Here is a 14,473-nt window from a genome sequence, read left to right as displayed (position 1 = left end):
CTCATACTAGGGCAAAGAGGCTTACTAAACCCATAATAAGGCTGTAAACCTATATGTAGGTAGCTGAGATAGTATGGTGATATTGTAGCTAAGTATTATAGCTCACAGATTTATACATAATGTGATTATTACAGCATGTGTTGAAAAACAATATTCTTGCAAATGTATAGAATTTAAACTATATTTGGTGTCAGATAGCTTTTGGGAGATTAGCTGGGAGCCTGTGTTTTACAGAAAACATGATATTTATTAGCAAATGTGTTTCAGATTCCCACTTTGGATTCCAGGTGAATACTTCCCTGTCATAGGTATGACAGCCTTGGCAAACCAGCCTGAAGAAAATTAAGTACCTTTGGAAATACACTGCCCTCCAGGTGTCATCCTTTCAAGCAGAATGTAGGCTGGCTTTTTATAAGAGGGAACATTCACAAGTCGAGAGTTAGAAACATCGATGAGAGAGAAACATCGACCAGCTGCCTCCTGCACATCTCCCACTGGAGATGTGCCCGCAACCCAGGTACATGCCCTTGACCGGAATCGAACCTGGGACCTTTCAGTCCGCAGGCCGACGCTCTATCCACTGAGCCAAACCGGTTTCGGCGAGGTGTCATCCTTTCAAGCAGAATGTAGGCTGGCTTTTTATAAGAGGGAACATTCACAAGTCAGGCGTTCGCAACCCAGAAATGCCTGTATGTATTTTATGTGGCCAGAATTGTTAAACTTAATATATTTTATTCTTAGCTCTCCAAGGTTCAAACATGACAGTATGTTCTTTTAGGCAACTTGCAGTCACCCATGTTCATGACTGGAAAAGCTGAAACCATTCCCCTTTAAAGGATGAATCATAATTCAACTAGCTTTGCAGTTGGCTTCATAGATTTAGTGGACTATCACTCAGCAGGACTGTTTTGTGTGTGTGTGTGTGTGTGTGTGTGTGTGTGTGTGTGGTTTGTTTGTTTGTTTGTTTTTTGCTATGTCTTTTTTTTGTTTGTTTTTTACCATATCCCATAACATATGAATGGTAATATTTGTGGATTTTTCAGGGTACTGTATTTCCTTTCTGCTCATGAACAAGAGCTTATTTTTTTGGGCCTATCTCCTTTAACAGAAAAGACAAAATTCCTGGTAGTATCTGCCCGATATAGTTTAAGGAATTTCATTCAATAATAACATAACTATTAATCCATGGCAATGCTTTTGACCTGTTTCAGTAAGCCAGAAGAGGACAATCAATGCAGACTGAAATAAGCATTTGTTTATTGTTACTGTACATATTACACCAGACTTTCACATTTTATCTCCATAAATCCCCTTCATCTTTGACAGAAAACCGCTTCTTCTTTACTAATCTCTATGGTGTTTTCTCCTTTTGACTCAGGTTAATCAATCCCCTAGCAACCTGAACCCATGAACAGGTGCCTTATTAAAAGACTGTGGTTAAATGTTGAGTAAACTCTAGCCATGATTGCTAGAAAAGAAAATAATGTTGATATTTGGTGAGGGTTGACAAAGGAGCCCGTCACCTATGTTTGATCAAGTGCTAAGCTGTAAAGTTAGGCTTTTTGCAGAGGAGGCATGCAGCTCAATGGAAGAGAGAACCATTTGCTCTATAGGGAATTACTGTGGTTCCATATTCTAAAGCATGAGTCATAGATGTCTTTATGATTACACATCCCTCCAAGCATATGAGGAATAAACTTTCGAGAAAAGGAAGTTAAGAGAAAACAGAGTGTGAATAACTACTAATGGGGCTCTCTCTGGCTCCGTTCCGTCTGCCATTTCATCATACATAAAGGGGGTAGTTCAGAGATTCCTTTCCTGGCAAATAAGTGGCAACATATGTTTGAAACAGTGAATGGAAACTATAGGGAGAAAATGACAGGCATATGGCAATAGGACGGCAAGGGAAAATTTGTTGCCCTGATGTTAGCCACATAATTGGTATGCTCCTCCATAGAGGGGCTATTTTACTTTAAAAAGTCTGCATGCCCCATTAATAGAGCATTTCTGTGTGTGGAATGTATATATTTTCTAGAGTTTTCATTTCGTGTTGTTTTTTTTTCATGAATGGCAGGCACCTTAAACCATTAAATTCCACACACAGAGGTCTTGAGAAAAAAGTTCTCAAAGGAGGAAAAACAGACCAAGTTAGGAAATATGATTCTTTATGAAAGTAGTAAAAACAGAAAATGGGGAAGCACTTAAGAACAGTCACTTTGAAGGGCTGAGAACAGAGAAATGGGCCCCAAATTACTGTCTTCAGGCATGCTCTTCTTTTAAATGATAATTCTACAATAACAATATTTATGATACATTTGTTGTCATAGTAACTAAACCTTTGTTCAGTAGTTTAAGGTTCCACAAGTTACCTTAAAGGGCAAGGGTTTGATGTTTTTGTTCCACAAACTATGCATTAACCAATATTTAGCCTCTATCAAATTGAAAGCACATGATTTCCTTGAAAAAAATAATTTTCTTAACAACAGAACAATCAGTGTATATTAAGGGCACTGAATATGCCCTTACATGATTAATACATGTCATACATGATTAATAAATAGGAAATATGTTTTAAGTCTCTAAAATTTAATTACATCCTATTGTTATATTGGTTAAAAGTACTAGAGAGAAACATTTTTTTAACAAATTTCTTTTTGCTTTTTTACTCAGAAATGGTTATGACAGAGAACGTTATCAGCCTTTAAGTTTCTAGTATTAACTGCTTGATAAAACTTAACTTTAGTTCAGGTTGTGGGGAAAAAAATCAGTCAGTGTTATTTTTTTAATTCTCACCCAAGGACATGCCAGAGAGAGAGAAACACGACCAGTTGCCTTTTGTACACTCCCCAACGGGATCAAACCCATAATCTGGGCATGTACCATAACCTGGAATCGAACCAGCAACATTTTAGTGTGTAGGAGCACCCTCAACCAACTGAGCCCCTCAGGCCAGGCAGTCAGTGTTATTTTTTATTTGGGCCTTGACAATATTAATAATATTAGCATGGACAAAGGACTTATTAGTATGTATATATCTGTAAATATGGTTTAAACAAGTGTCAATGCTATAGAACTCAACTATTCTGTACCTTCTTTCCCACTATCCTGCTTTATTGTAATTTGCATGATTTTTTAAATGTCTGATCTCATCCTTTAAAAATGGATACCTAAGAAGGTAGTCTAAAGAAAATGTTTTGTTTGTAGTCAGACATTTCCATCTATATTTACATGTACAGGTAGAAGACGTGACTAAGTTTTATATTCTGCTCACTTCCAATTTTTGTACCACCCACAAGCTAAGAATGTTTTTTATAGTTTAAAATAGTTGGAAATATCAAAATAATAATATTCCCTAATATGTGAACATTATATGAAATTCAAATATAGTGCACATAAAGATTTTTTGGAATACAGCCACACCTATTTGTTTACATATTATCTGTAGTTATTTTCTTGCAATAGTAGAATTGAGTGGTTGCAATAAAACCATCTGGCCCACAAAGCATAAAATATTTATTACCTGGTCCTTTACAGAAGAAGTTGGCTGACCACTGTTTTGTAGCTTTGGCAATAAATAAGTTCAAAACAAAGGGTGAAAAAGGTCAATTAAAAGTTTGGCTTTAAATATATCAACTGATGGTGTTTATTTACCTGACACCAATGTTTGCAGTTTTTGTACTAGTTCTGTTTTAGATCTTGAATAGTTTACATTCTCTGAAGGTTAGATTATTGCCAAGACAGTGAATGCCTTTTGATGAAGTACTTAGGTGATGTGGTGTAATTGAGGGGAAATCTGAAATAGTGAAAGTAGAAAATCAATGTTTTGTTTTTGAGACTAATGGGAGGCAATGAGGTTCTAACCTGGTTATATTTAGTTCCTATTTTCCTGTCATATCACTTTCTCTCATTTTACCTCACCCAGAAAGGGGGTGTCCAGGATGGGTGATGATGATTATAGGACAATTTTGTAAGAGACCCTGCTCCCATAGTGTGTCAGAGCTTTCTGCTTAAGTGCATGTGGCAAAACAAACCACGTGAAAAGATCCAGTGCTCATGATTAAATGAAATTTACCTTGTCTGTAATCACCATGAATAATTGAGGACTGACTGTGTTAAGAAGAGATATTCTACCTCCAATTTAGATTCCTCATAAATATTGATTTAATACAGTGGGGCCTTGACTTACGAGTGTCCCGACTAACGAGTTTTTCGAGATACGAGCCACCTCTCGGCCGATTTTTTGCTTTGAGTTGCGAGCTAAAATTCGGGTTACGAGCCAGCTTCAGATACCCCACCGTTAGTTGGCGCAGCGAACATCACAGTGAACGCCACAACATCAGCCTAGCATCACGTGTCTCACTCGTTCACTTTTTGATTTGACATACGAGTAATTTGAGTTACGAGCTCCGTCACGGAACGAATTAAACTCGTAAGTCAAGGTCCCACTGTATTCTAACATTGGTATTTTTATTCCTTGAATAAGGCATTAAAATGTATTTTTATAAAATATCCTATCTAATAATAGACAAACATGGTAATTAACCATACCTCTGCTACGCTTCCCATTGGCTAATCAGCAGGATATGCAAATTAACTGCCAACAAAGATGGTGGCCGGCAGCCACGCAACTGAAGCGAACATGAGGCTTGCTTGCCCCAGTGATGGAGGAAGCCAAGGTTCCCCGCCTGCGTGGCCCGGCTCTGAGCTCCGGATGCAACAATGTTGCAATTATAGAAGCTAAACAAACCCAGATACCTGCTTTCAGCCGGCAATGGCCTCAGAGCTGGAGCGGGCTCTCAGCTCCAGTGACAGCCATAGAAGGTAAATAAATCCCAGAATAAAAAAAAAAAGAAGAAGAAAAAAAGGAGAGGCTGGGAGCTTCAGTCACCCGCCAGCCTGAAAATGGCCCTCAGCCCCTCACCCAGACTGGCCAGGCACCCCAGTGGGGACCCCCACCCTGAAGGGGTGTGACCAGCTGTAAACAGCCATCAGCCCATCATCCAGGCTGGCCAGGCACCCAAGCGGGACCCCCACCCTGATCCGGGACACCCTTCAGAGCAAACCAGCCAGCCCCCTCCCGTGCACCAGGTCTCTATCCTATATAGTAAAAGGGTAATATGCAAACTGACCCTAACAGCAGAAAGACTGGGAATGACTGGTCACTATGACACACACTGACCACCAGGGGGCAGATGCTCAATGCAGGAGCTGCCCTCTGGTCGTCAGTACACTCTCACAGGGGAGAGCTCTGCTCAGCCACAAGCCAGGCTGACGGCTGCCAGTACAGCAGTGGTGGTGGGAGCCTCTCCTGCCTCCTCAGCAGCACTAAGGATGTCTGACTGCAGCTTAGGTCTGCTCCCCGCTGGCAAGTGGACATTCCCCGAGGGCTGCTGGGCTGCCAGAGGGATGTCTGATTGCCATCTTAGGCCCAATCAACCAGGGAGCAGGCCTAAACCAGCAAGTGGTCACCCCTGAGGGGTCCCAGACTGCGAAAGGGCACAGGCTGGGCTGAGGGACCCCCTACCCCCGAGTGCACAAATTTTTGTGCACCTGGCCTCTAGTATAAATATAAGAAAAGAGATAAAAATAATTTTAGCAAACTTTCAAAAAAGGAAATATTAAAAAGAAGCCTTGTTTAAATGTTGCTTATTTGAAAGTTTAGATGTGACACATTATTTTTGTTGCATATTTTGAAAGGTTGTTAGGGAAAATGTCATATTTCTATATTGTAGATAGCATTATTTTTAGAAATGTATTGTGCATAAATGGGATGAAAGATATTTCAAATAAATTGGTCTACTTGGAATTATACAATACCCAAGGGCTATGTTTGCTCTGGTATTTTATGCCCAGTATTATCCTTTACAAAATCTCTTTCTTTAAAAATAGAAACCTAGGAAGATTGTCTAAACAATTTTTTTTTATAGTGACAAATTTCTAACAGACAGACTTTGTACTTAGTATATTGTATATATTTTGTATATATTGTATATTGTGTGTATATTGTATTGCATGTTCACCACCCAAAGTCAAGTCTCCCTCTATGACCATTTATCCCTCCTCCTATACACTCTTCTACCCCCTCCCCATACGCTTTGCCTCTGGTAATCACCATACTGTTGTCTTTGTCTATGAGGGTTTTTTGTTTGTTGCTTAATCCGTTTACCTTTTTTCACTCAGCTCTGCAACTCCCCTCCCCTCTGACAGCTGTCAGTCTGTTCTCTATGAGTTTGTTTCTATTTTATTTGTTAGTCCATTTTGTCCATTAGATTCCACATATGAGTGAAATCATATGGTATTTGTCTTCCTCTGACTGGCTTATTTCACTTAGCATAATGCTCTCCAGGTCCATCCATGCTGTGGCAAAGGGTAAGATTTTCTTCTTTTTATGGCCAAGTAGTATTCCTTATATAAATGTACCACAGATTTTTTATCCACTCATCTCCTGAAGGATACTTGGGCTACTTCCAGATCTTGGCTATTGTAAATAACACTGCAGTGAACATAGAGGTTCATATATTCTTTCAAATTAGTGTTTCGGGTTTCTTCAGATATAGTCCCAGAAGTTGGATCGCTGGGTCAAAAGGCAGTTCCATTTTTTTATTTTTTTGAGGTAACCCTATACTACTTTTCACAGTGGTTGCACCAATTATATTCCACCAATAGTGTACAAGGGTTCCCTTTTCTCCACATCCTGGCCAACAACTTGTTGGTTGATTTATTGATAGTAGACATTCTGACTAATGTGGAATGATATCTCATTGTGGTTTTAATTTGCATTTCTCTGATGGCTAGTGACCCTGAGAAACTTTTCATATGTCTACTGGCTATGTGTATGTCCTTTTTGGAGAAGTGTCTACTTAGGTCCTTTGCCAGATGGACTTTTGACACACACATACACACACACACATATACACACACACTCACACATATAAATGTATATGCATTTTTCGCATTGTCATAGTAGGTTTGTTTTGTTTTATTGTGACTGGGATTATCACACAAGACTATCAGAAGAAGGTACAGTTAAATGAGGTATATTCTCTATGAATACTAAGTCTGAAGCTCTCATAGAAGCTTAGATAAATTTTAAGCTACTCTGTTATTAATTGATTATTAATATTCATACAAGTCAGATTTCTGTTGATTTTTCAAATCACCTGAAAAAGATGTGGCTAAACACACATAGAGAAAAAAATGTAATCATTCCATTTTATTTAGAGCTTTAGAGACAGCTACAATGGATGTGCTTTGATGTAGTACATGGAGATTTTTATGTATGCATTTATTTAGAGGCTTTAACTTGGGACTCATTTCTTCTCATCTAAAAATATCTTTTTTGGGGCGGTCAAATTATAAGAAAAAGTTTATTTAGAAAGTTACAGAGGTAGTAGAAGTGAGCCAGCTGGACTGTGTAGGCTCAGGAAACAAGTTACAAGCAAAAGAAGGGCCCTTGGAGCTTAGAAGAGGGAAAGGCAAAGGTAAGGAGCCTGGGAATAGGGGAAGAGGGGGCAGGGAAAGGCCCAGGGAGTGATCCTGAGAGGGAGAGCATGCTAAAAATATCTTTTAGGAGAAAGTAACTTTTGATATTTTTTGATCTCCATTTTACATCATATACAAAGTCTGTTTAATTTTATTTTGAACAAACATTTGGTTATAGTTTTTAACATTAGATTTCTGGTTTCCAATATCGTTATTACACCTTTCAGGTATTTTGGTCATTTTTTCACATGCAATGGCCTATAAGTGCTTAGAGCAGCGGTTCTCAACCTGTGCTTTGGCGGTCGAACAACCCTTCCACAGGGGTCGCCTAAGACCATCCTGCATATCAGATATTTACATTACGATTCATAACAGTAGCAACATTACAGTTATGAAGTAGCAACGAAAATAGTTTTATGGTTGGGTCACAACATGAGGAACTGTATTTAAAGGGCCAGAAGGTTGAGAACCACTGGCTTAGAGTAACACCTACACATAGTAAGTATTCAACCAGTTAGCTCTTATTTTACATTTCTAAGATATCATCTGTGATGTTCTGGTTATATTGGCTCTTTGAAACCCTATAATTCTTAGGTCAGAAGCACTCTGGCAGTATTTTAGGATGAAATCAATAAAAATGTACATGAATGCTTTTTGAAAAGTTAAAATAACACACATCTAGAACAGTGTTTGGCACATAATAGATGCTCAGTAAGTATTTATAGAATGAATAAATTAAAAAACTACACATGTAATGATAATGTCTTCTTAACATCCATAATGACTAAGTTCTGGAAATCAGTACCATTCAACTCTCCTATGTTTAGGAACGATCATTCAACTCTCATCTACAATAATGAGATGTAAATAACAGTGATGGTGATGGAGAATATTAATAACAATTAATACATATTAGGTTCTTACTCTGTATAAAACACTATTCTGAACACTTCCTATTTACATAGATTAATTCATTTAGTCTGTACAGCAACCTCATTAAATAGATGAGGAGCCAAGCCAGTGGGGTTCAGTGGTTGAACATCAACCCATGCACATGCTTGGGTTGCAGGCTCGATCCTCAGCAGGGGGTGTGCAGGAGGCAGCAGATCCATGTTGATGCGTTGATATTTCTTTCCCTCTCTCACTCTCCACTCCTCTCTATCTAAAGTTAAAAAAAAAAAAAAGATAGATGAAGAAACTGAGTCTGAGAGGTTATAAATATCCGCATTCAAACCCAGGAAGTTTGGCTTCAGAATGTATGCTTTTAACTCTGTTATAAATAAATGATAATTCGCCGAAACCAGTTTGGCTCAGTGGATAGAGCGTCGGCCTGCGGACTGAAAAGTCCCAGGTTCGATTCCGGTCAAGGGCATGTACCTGGGTTGCGGGCACATCCCCAGTGGGAGATGTGCAGGAGGCAGCTGATTGATGTTTCTCTCTCATTCATGTTTCTAACTCTCTATCTCTCTCCCTTCCTCTCTGTAAAAAATCAATAAAATATATTTAAAATAAATAAAAAAATAAATGATAATTCAATAATAGTTATTTAGTCCAACATTTTTTTCCCTACTGAATATTCATCAAGACAACCATAAAGTATCAAAAGTGCTGATCATTGCCTAACCCTGACTCTCTCTGCTCGCCCACGAAAGTCTAAAGCACTGATACTCAAACTGGGCTGCACACTAGAATTACAAGTGCTTTCAGCACTACTAATGCTAGGATTTTAGAGATTTTGGTTGATTGATTTACCCTGGACATCAGGATTTTTGAAAGCTCCTTTGGTAATTCTAATATCTAGCAATGGGTTAGGTCCATTGGACTAAAGGAGAAAGAAATTGGTGTAGTCCTAGAGCATGCCTGAGGAGAGGGTTTGGAGGTAGTAGGACCTGTGCATGCAAGGAATACTGGGTGGAAATACTAGGTGACAGTGGGTTTAGAAATTACCCAGGTATTAAATTGTGTATACTATTCTTTTCACTTGTTATTTTAAAAAAATCACATAAGCTTTAGCATTGCTTTAGTCATGGGGCCTTAAATGCTCAGGAAACTTATTTGAAAAAAACGAAATGACTATAAGTAGGAACAGGTTAGTGCTTTCTTTATGGTTACCAGCTTATTGCTCTAATGAGAAGAGTAGCCTGACTTTACTAAACTGTTTAGGAAAATTGATATTTATTTCAATTGTTTATGGTTTATCGTCTCAGAAGATTAATGCCAAATCCTCAAAAATGTTGTGACGAGCGATGACTCATTTTAGCTCATGTCAAAACAATGCGCTTTTGTAATTTTCCTGTCCCTGGAGAAGCTATTAAACACTAAACAAAATGCCTCAGAATGAAACTGATTGAGTGTTTTAAATTATGTACTTTTGCTTGGCTATTAGCGAGACATTCTTTGGGAAAGTTCATTGCACATCAGGACCTGTGATTTTCGCTGACAATGATACTACACAGTTTATGCTGCTTAAATATCAGCGGTGTGTATTCTTAAGCTAAATAGTCAAACAAAGCACCATCTTTTTATATAAACAATTTGTATAACTCTACTCTCAGCCAAGTGATTTTTTCTTTGTTAAACTCTGGACAAGATATACCTAATGGATAAGGTATTTTTCTCTGCATTATCTTGTTGATAAATAACATACATTCCAACAAGCTTAAGAATAGTTACATATGTATTTTTTCAAGATGTTTATATTTGTTTCTGTGTAAGTACTGCCACATATCTTGTCCCCAGAAGAGCTCAATATAGTGTTTTGCATGTAATCTATACTAATAATAGAGGAATATGCAAACTGTCCAGGTCGCCATCACTCAACGACCAATCAGGACTGCGGCAGGGCTGCAGCGGAGAGCTCTCAGCATGCCTGCCCCGGGGGTTCGAAGGGCGTGGAGCGGAAGGGAGAGCAGATAGGCAGTTAGGGGGATCAGGCCAGGAGGGGAGGGCAGTTAGGGCGATCAGGCTGGCAGGGGAGAGCAGTTAGGCAGTTAGGGGAAGCAGGCCAGGAGGGAGAGCAGTTAGGCAGTTAGGGGGATCAGGCCAGGAGGGGAGAGCAGTTAGGGGGATCAGGCCAGCAGGAGAGAGCAGTTAGGGCCATCAGGCCAGCGGGGGAACAGTTAGGGGCATCGGGAAGGCAGGCAGGTGAGCAGTTAGGAGCCAGTGGTTCCGGATTGCAAGAGGGATCCTGGATTGGAGAGGGTTCAGGCTCGGCTGAGGGACTCTCCCCTCCCTCCCGTGCACTAATTTTGTGCACCAGGCCTCTAGTCCTATATAATAAAAGGCTAATACGCAAATTGTCCCCTTGAAAGTTCAACTGGGAGACTGGGAGTTCGATCACTCACTATGATGTGCGCTGACCACCAGGGGGTGGCACAGAACATAGCAGGTGACCAGCAGCAGCAGCAGGACACTGAGGGAGTGAGGGAAGGAGAAGGCGGGGAACCTGATCATCCCTGATCGCTGGCCAGGCCTAGGGACCCTTCCTATGCACAAATTTTGTGTACTGGGCCTATAGTAGGTATATAAAATACATGTGTTGTTGATGATAATGACACCAATAATACAAAACAAAAAGATTGGCTTTTTCATTCATTTCCTACTAGGGGCAAAGAATTTTCAGTAACCACCAGTGGCTTACCCAACCTTGGTCTGGCGCCCCTGTTCACCTGCTCCATCATCCCACCACAGCCAATGCCTGCCATGTTTTGCACATGCCCCTGGTGGTCAGTGCACTTCATAGCCACTGGTTGTTCGGTTCCGCTTGTTCTGCCGTTCGGTCTATTTGTATATTAGCCTTATATTATATAGGATGGTAGGTCTGCCAAAACTGTATGAGGCCTTTTAAGAATCAGCGTTGGCCCCGGCCAGTGTGGCTCAGTTGGTTGGAGCATTGTCCTGTACACTGAAAGGTGGCAGTTTTGATTCCTAGTTAGGGCACACACCCAAGTTTTGGGTTTGATCATCAGTCAGGCAACCAATAGATGTTTCTTTCTCTCTCCCCCTCTTCCTCTCTCTCTAAAAATCAATTTTAAAAAATTAAGCATTAAGCTAACTACATTTAAATTTTTAAGAGGAAAATATTTAAATGATTGACTTATTTTCACCGACCTCCTATGTAATGAGGATATTTACAATGTTAGATTAGACCTTTTAAAAAACCACTTTATAATTGGCTCTTAATATTAGTAACCAAGATATTCTTAGTACCATGTGGCATGTTTTGTTCTTGTTTTTTTTGAGTAAGCATTTGTGGGCATGGTCCCCTGACAACCAAAAGTATGGGGTCACTCAGATAGTTTCTGTCACACCCAGTACCTAGGATAGAGTAGGGGCTTAATAGATATTTGTTTAATTGAACTCATACTGACTTCTTATGCAGTAAGAATCAATTTCTCAAATGCAATTCCATGAGAGGACATGGAAAAGGTAGTGAAAATTAAATACCTTTGGGGTGATTCTATAACTTGGTGATAAACTGTCATTCCTAAGGAAGTTATTCTGATGCGTACAAGCATCTAGACAGCCCATTCAAAGGTGGCAAATGGTATGAAGATTGATGATTCAAGTTGTGTCTGAAAACTATAATTTTGATCCAGGGAAGAAACTTTGGATTACAGTCAGTTGTTACTAGTAGACTCTGGGCAATCAGAAGGGTTAACAAGTCAACAAAATATTTTTTATGAGGGATTTACATTAAATCAATAGTATGATCCTATTTTTTGTTAATCATGTAGCATATCCACATTTATGTTATGTTTTCTGCCATTTTAGTTACCTGTCCTGAAAAAGGTTGAACCAGAATTGGTGGTTTCACACAATTGCAAACAGAACAGTAATGAGGTAACTTCCATGTGAAGATAGTAAAAAATTTAGATTATAAATTGCAGAGATTATAGTGGGAAAAGGATATGATTAAAATCTATAAATCATAAGCACTGTAGCAGAGCAAACACACTCTTGTTTACCTAGAACTGTTAGAATCAGAGTGTGGAAGGAAGTGCCCTTCCTCAAAGAGCAGTGCACTAGAGGCAATATGGCCTCATGGTTAAGAATATAGACTAATGCCCTGGCCAATGTGGCTCAATTGGTAGGAGCGTCACCCTGTATATCGAAAGGCTGTGGGTTCGATTCCTGGCCAGGGCACATACCTAGATTGAGAGTTCAATCCCTGGTTGGGACAAATACTGAAGGAAACCAACCGATGTTCTCCCTCACATCAATGTTTCTCTCCCCCCCACACTCTAAAATAAATTCAATAAGCATATTTCTGCATGAGGCCCCCCAAAAAACAAAACAGAAGAACATAGACAAATGTAAACAGTGGGATTCAGTTTACCTCTCTGCCCATTTCTAGCTCTGTGTCCTTAGGCATCTTACTTATTTTTCCCAGGCCTCAGTTTCTTTATCTTTAAAATGGTGCTAATAAAAGTACTTGTCTGGAAGGTTTGTTATGAGGATTAAGGATTAAGTGACAAGCACTTAAAAAAGTGGCTGGCACATAGTATGTTGTGTGTGTGTGTGTGTGTGTGTGTGCGCGCGCGCGCGCATATGCACACACCCTTATGTGCTTATTTTAAAGCATTTGCCATATTGGTTGGGTGGGCTAAAAAAGAAGTCAGTTTAAAAGAATTTGATAGAGTTATGGATGAAATCCAAAATTGCCTGTTAGGATTAATTCAGCTATTAAGGTTGTATCTTTACAGGCCCCTATAGGGCTTCTTTGGCAGACACTATCAGAGACAGAGACCCTGGGCTGGTTGAATCAATGACTTGATCCAAACAAGTATGAATTTCTTTTTTTTTTACTAAGATGCTTCACACAGAAAACTGTGTAATGCTTCTTTTTTATTTCCCAAGCTGAAATAATGATAACGCTGTTGTCCCTTGCTGCTTCATTTATTTGTACTAATCTGTCCTAAATGAAAAAGTCTTCATTTGGTAATAGAAAAGTATGATTTCAAGTAATAGAAACAAGCCCAAGCTAATTGAGTTAAGCAAGATCTTTGGCCAGAAAAAGTAACTATTGAGATATGCATCTTGTTTTTCCAAACAAATGCTCCTACATCAGAATCTGAGTGGGCCTTAATCCACTTACCTGGCTGAGTTGCCCAGTTTTCAGACAACACTTTACATTTCTGACAGCAATGAATGTGATGAATGTTTTTGTTATTCTTGCTGTTCATGATAATTGTGTGGTTTTTACTCATACTATAAACAAAGGTTTGTAAGGACCATGGACCAAATTGTTTCTCTGTTAGAATGTGCTTATTTTGTTATTTCCATCATTTGCTATTATTTTTGTTCCTAAATTGGAATAGATATTTCAGTAGGGAGAGAAAAGCATTGCTTTCCAATCCAGTATTTATAACCACTTTAAGTACTAGAACCTGCCTGATAAAAACGTATTCAGTTTCTAGCAAGGCAGTATTTTTGGCACTGTTATTTTTCAATAACTGAATAGGACCTCTTAAAAACATTTAATATACTCCTTTAAAATAGGATATTCCATCAAAATGTGGTCAAAGCCTTCTGAACATTAATTTTTGTTAGTTTGACATCTTCCTATTCCAAACCTAGGAAGCCTAGAGTTTTCCTTATTTTTCTTTGCTCCCCCCTCCCTTTTTAAAAAAATGATTGCTAATTGTTTCTCAGTCAGCCTGAGATTCATGCTTATTTCAACTCCTCGTCACTATCTGCAATGACTACCTCTGCCTTTCATTCCATGCCCACTTGTCTCTCTGGGGACTTGGCTCTGTTTGTCCTCTCTTATTTTCAGCATCTTTAGCCTCACCTTGGCTCTTTTCTCTCAACTCACTGTTTATACAAAGTGACCCAGCCTCTCTCTTCCCTTCTAGTTCCCTGACAAGCTTCTTGAAAAGAATATTACCACACTCAATGTGTCTAAATTCTTACTACCCTCCACTTTGGATCTTTGAAATCTGGTTTCAGCACTGGCCATTCTGATAAAATTGTTCTCCCAAAGGTCACT

General features: G+C 39.2%; 1 protein-coding gene across 1 annotated transcript in view; it reads left to right on the top strand.

The window, feature by feature from the left end:
- CMSS1 (cms1 ribosomal small subunit homolog (yeast)) overlaps positions 1-14,473 on the top strand; it is a 384,439-nt gene that overhangs the window by 73,672 nt on the left and 296,294 nt on the right. The window lies entirely within an intron of this gene.

This window comes from Myotis lucifugus, unplaced genomic scaffold (assembly GCF_000147115.1).
Source record: "Myotis lucifugus unplaced genomic scaffold, Myoluc2.0 scaffold_140, whole genome shotgun sequence".
Lineage (NCBI taxonomy): Eukaryota > Metazoa > Chordata > Mammalia > Chiroptera > Vespertilionidae > Myotis > Myotis lucifugus.
Note: the sequence above shows the minus strand (reverse complement) of the source record. Positions and strands in the feature narration are given on the sequence as shown.